Raw genomic sequence first — 6,000 nt, 5'->3', positions numbered from 1 at the left:
AATCTAGGGTTAGACGTTGTTAGTCTCGAGAGAGATAATAATATAACTTAGGGATCTCTACGGAACAAGTTGAATGAATAAATCGTCCGATTCAAAGTCAAATAACAAGTGAAGTCTAGGTGGATTTTTCCTTAGGTATTGTCTTAATCAATCGAGTTTTCCAAAAAGTATTTTCCCCAAATTTCTTTGCTGTGATTTCTTAGTTTAATTAATTAGTTAGATAAACAAAACCCTTTTTATTTTTTTAGGCTAGATAATAAAAAGAAAGTTGATACTAGTACTTTTAGTTCCTTTGGGTTCGATAATCCAGTCCTACTAAAGCTATACTACTGTTCGATAGGTACACTTGCTTTCATTGTGATAATAGTTAGTTTCAAGAACGATTCATTATAAATATTTAAAACCTGTCACGAATATCACGTACCAACTGCCCAACTTATCTCTTAAAGACTCTTCAAATAAAGAACAAAAAAAGTAGGTGGAGCTTCAGATTTATCTAGTATTTACAACAAAGTCGACTAGTCAAGTTAGTACAAAAATTCAAAACAAAGTCACTTCTTCGCCATAATATTCTATTACCAAAAATAAAACTAAAAGAGAAATTAAACCTCCAAAGAAGTATGTTGAGGCTAATCTAGTTTCTTATACTTTAAATATGGTTGAAGATATAGATGCAAATCAAGAGCCATCTACTTATTTTAAGGCAGTTAGATTGTGAAGATTCAGAAAAGTGGATGTTTTTCATGTAAAAAGAGATAGAATCACTCCACAAGTATAGAACATGAGATCTTGTGAAGCTTCCTAAATGTTAGAAGGTTGTTTGTTGTAAATGGGTGTTCAAGAGGAAAGAATAGACTTCAGGAGTTGAAGAACCCAAATATAAAGCAAGGCTTGTTGAAAAGGGTCACAGTCAGATTCTAAGTGTGGACTTTACATATGTGTTTTCTCTAATTGTGAAGCACAATTTGATTTGAGCCTTACTTGGTATTGTGGCCATGTATGATTTGGACCTTCTACAGTTAGATGTAAAAATAATGTTCTTGCATGGAGAACTTGATGAAGATATTTACATGCAACAACTAGAGGGGTTTACAGTCTCAGAAAAAAAAAGACTATGTTTGCTTGCTGAAAAAAATCCCTTTATTGCTAAAAAAGTCTTTTTATGGGTTGAAACAGTCACTGGGGTAGTGGTACAAGAGGTTTGATTATTTTATGACTACTCATGATTTTAAAAAAAGTAGCTTTGATAGTTGTGTTTATTTTAAGAAAAACTGTGATGGTTCTTTTGTGTATCTACTCCTTTATGTTGATGACACGTTGATAGTAACCAAAGATAAATGAGAGATAAAAATGTCAAAGCCAGCTTAGTAAAGAATTTTATATAAAGGATTTGGGAGCAACGAAGAATATACTTGGGATAGAGATTCTCAGTTATGGAAAAGCATGTAAATTGTACCTAAGTCAGAAAGTGTACATTAAGAAAGTTCTTTGCAGGTTCCATATGCAGAATGTCAAGCCTGTTGTACTCCATTAGTAGCCCACTTCAGACTTTCATCGACTTTGTCTCTGCAATCAGATGATGAGATTGACTACATGTCACGTATTCCATATTCTAGTGCAGTGGGATCTCTTTTGTATGCTACGGTTTGTTCACATCTAAATTTATCATATTTAGTCAGTACAATTAGTAAATACATGGAAAATCCCGGTAAAGAATACTGGAAAGTAGTTCAATGGATTTTGAGATACTTACGAGGTACTACTGATGTTTGCTTACAGTTTGGAACAAATAGAGATGGAGTCATTGGGTATGTTGATGCTGATTTTTTTGGAGGCCTTGATAAAAGAAGATCTCTTACATGTTATATCTTTACAATTGGGGGTTGTACAATTAGTTGGAAAGCCACTTTGCAAACTACCATCATTTTGTCTACCACTGAAGCTGAGTACATGGAAATTACTAAGGCTTGTAAAGAAGCTATTTTGTTAAAGGGGCTCTTTAGTAAACTCAATGAAGACCTTCAAATTAGTACAATATTTTGTGACAGTCAAAGCGACATCTTCCTTACAAAGGATCAATTGTCTCATGAGAGAACAAAGCAAATTTATTTTCTGTATTATTTTATTCGTGATATTCTTGCTTGTAGTGATATTGTTGTGAGCAAAAATAGTACTCATGATAATCCTACAGATATGATGACTAAGCCATTTCCTATAACCTAGTTTGAGATTGCTTAGACTTGGTTGGTGTTCATTGTTGAAGATAAACCTTTAAAGGATTTCATGGATGAGGTGGTGAACTTTTTCATTGAGAATTCGAGACAAGGTGGAGATTGTTAGAAGTTGTGTGACCAAAATTCATGTTAAAAATAAAATACAAGTGACAAGATAGGGGGATCTCTAGGGCGAAGGCCGCAGCCCATCATAGATCCCCAATAAGCAAAATACTGGACTGAGGTCGCAACCGGAGGCCTCTGACCCCCCGATACGGTACAGGCTACACAAGCAAAATCCCTATAGAAGTTTACTTCCTCTATTTGATGTTGATTAGAATAAAGTATTTTAATCTTGTTGCATTACTTCTATTTGAATTTGATTAGAATAAGGTTTTTAAACCTATAAATAGACATAATCGTCTTTCTGCTTGTAATCATTCGAATTCGACATAGTGAATTTTCTTTTCCTTTGCCCGTGTTTTTTTTCCCAAAAGGGTTTCTACGTAAAATTTTGTGTGTTCTATTTTTTTTCTTTTCTTTGTGATACATTGCCATTATCGATGTTCAATTTCTCACATTTTCAAGCAGCCAAACAGGCAACACCATACCCAAAACTATTGTCGTGGATGGAAACCACCACCATTGATTATCTCCTTCCATGGTAGTCACTTAGGTCTACTGCTTCTTTTTCTCTGCTCAAATTCCAAATCAATAGCCCATTCCTAAAATCGCCATCAAGCCATCGCGTTGAGCACTATTGTTGGTATCCACTAGTGAACAACTATTGTTGGTGTTTGATGGTTTTGTTGCATGTTAAATGAGAGTATGCTAAAGTTTGATTTGAGTTTACGATGATGAGGGTGGATCCCAGTTGAACTAAGGGCTTGTGGTGATGGTGTTCTTCGAGTGTTGTTGATAGCAAGTGATGGTTGTTGGATGTCAATTTTCATAAAAAAAAATGTCAAGTTTTTTAGCAAATAATTTGTTTCATTGTGTTCATGGATGTCAAAGGTAGAATAGAGAGTATTATAATCTGATTTTAATATATTTTAAAAGTTTTCTCAATGATGGAAAAGATAGATATGCTTACTTTGAAGAACATTGCTACAGTTGAATGGCAAATAGATTAGATTTTTAGGCAAAGAACATAGTGGTTTTGGGGTTTCGGAGTGTGTAGATTCAAATAAGTTACTGAAAAATACTTGTTCTTTATGCTTAAATTTTTAGGTTTGTGATTAAATCAGTGATTTGATTTTTACTGGGTTATAATTTTGCTTTGTTTTGTTATTGTTTAATTATTTTGTTCAATCTTGTATGGGGGTTGTTCAATTATTTTGTTTATTATATTAAATTTTAGGCTTTAGAAATTAAATGGTAAAATTGTTACCATATCCCTAGGTTTAACAGGTTGACCTTTTTTTCAAAAAAGTGCTATGTGGTGGTATTTTAGTGATCCACATGTATTGCCACATGATGTGGTAGTATTTTAGTGATCCACATGTATTGCCACATCATGCTTTAATGCCATTAGATCCAAGTATTTTTTTGGAAGATGGAAGCAAAGAATAGGGACACGCTAGATATTTAGGGCTAGTTTAACAATGCTTTTAAAAAGTGTTGTGAAAAAATCTTTTGAAAATTTTGGTTTAAGATTTGAGTGTTCAGTACTGTTGTCAAAAAGTGCTTTTAAGAAATAAAATGTCCATCTTAGACATGATATTATCAAGTAACAAATATGCATTTAAATAATATTTAAATTGGTTAATATTATTATATTTTAGTAAGCATATAAAAAATAATTTATTATAACTTGTTGTTAATATTTTAATATATGAATATAAATTTTAAATATTTTTAAGCAATAAATATTAATTATTTATAAAATTTAATTAGAATATATAAACTATATTTTAAATATTTAAATATAATCATTAAATATTTATAATTAGATATTAACATATTTGCATTATTTTAAAATATACTTTTTTTATTTTTAATTAATGATTTTAGTACATTTATAATTAAGCCTCAAGAAAAAACAGGGAAGGGAAAGTACTATGTTGTCGGAGGGGTAAAAAAATAATTAAGCACCAAAAGTACTTTTAGAAGAGGAAAAGCTAAAAATTTTAGTTTCTCATTTCCAAAAGTGTTTTTCATAAGTGTATTTGAAAAGGAAAAAAAATTCAACCAAAAACAGCTTGTTTAACACTTCTTTTATTTCAAAAATATTTTTCAAGCCAAAAGTGTTTTTTTTAGACATTACTAAATAAGCCCTTAGAAACTTTAGGTACACATGGAAAGTTTTACTAAAATATAGAGGGCAGGTTTGCCATTATCCCTTAATGTTATATTGTTTGAACTCTTAAGCTTATATAAATAAAGTGAAGAAATGTATGTATTTTTTTGAGGCCTAAAGAAAAGTTAAAAATAAAAACAAAAACAATTGGATTGACTAGTAGATTTTGATTCGGACTAAAAAATGTGTTGTGCCTTAGTTGGAGGAATCAATTCTTCTTTAATTTACAAATCTATAATACTTAATCGTTTTGGTTACCTAAAGTATTAACATAAGTAAAAGTTTTAATTATAAGTATTGAAATAGTTTACCTGAAGGGAAAAAATATAAAATTGGTATCTAAATTTGTCCATTTCTTTTAGATTGATATTTTTTATTTTTTATTTTTTCAAGTTGGTATCTGAAATTTTTTCTATCAAATAAATTAATACTTTTTTGTAACACCGTTAAGTTCAGGATATGTGACAAAATAATATTGTCACATGTTGTATTAATAACATCATGATGTTATAATTAATAAAAATATATTAAATATTTTTTTTACAAACTGCTCATGGTCGTCATCCCAAGCGATGGTGCAAAGATGCTGTCGGTAACATCGTCTGCAAGCGTTTCAGTAACTGCCAAGGTTGCCTCTGTTTCGAGTATGACCACGTTGTTTCTTTCCACAAAGGCCTATTTCTCAACAACCCATTCACTTTTTCACCAATTCTCTTCTCCTTGCTTTGTTTTTTCATTTTTCTTTCTTTCTTGAGATTTTAATTTTAGCTGATTTGGAATGGGTTTAGTGTGATAGCGTTAATTTGAGCTTAATGAACAATTGAATCAAAAGAGAAGCCAAAGAGTAATGATTCATGTATTGGTAGGGTCTTGTACAGTGTAAGGCTTGAGACAAATACAATAACTGTCTTCGACACCGTTGTTAAGTACTCCTTCGATAGAAGATGTCAACGTCGAACATGAAGTTGTTAACGCAATCGACTTTTCGAACAAAGAACAAGCAGCAACAACAATAGAAAATGGTGAAGGAGAGGAAATGAAATCAACCATTGAAAACAAACATGTTTAGTAGAGCAAAAAAGAACAAAGGAAACTGGGAGAATAAAGGAATACTGAGAAAAAGAAGGAAAAAATGGAAAGAAAATAGAATAGTTGTTAAAATATATTATTTAGATTACAACATTATTATAACGTCATTAATGTCATGTGTCACAATATTATTCTGTTATCTATCTTGAACATAACGACGTTATAAAAAAGTACCGATTTAGTTGACGGAAAAAAAGTTTGGATACCAACCTATGACAATAAAATCATAAAGTACTAATTTGGGAGAAGTGGATAAGTTTAGGTACCAATTTTATATTTTTCCCTTAACATAAAAGATAAAGTAGTAAAAATTTAAATTAAAAATTTTAAAAAAAAGTAAAATTTTGATAAAAAATAAAATTTCTTCCAAATAAGTATAATTTTTTTTTACACGAGTGA

Source organism: Gossypium hirsutum, chromosome A13 (assembly GCF_007990345.1).
Source record: "Gossypium hirsutum isolate 1008001.06 chromosome A13, Gossypium_hirsutum_v2.1, whole genome shotgun sequence".
Lineage (NCBI taxonomy): Eukaryota > Viridiplantae > Streptophyta > Magnoliopsida > Malvales > Malvaceae > Gossypium > Gossypium hirsutum.
This window is presented reverse-complemented; position numbering follows the sequence as displayed.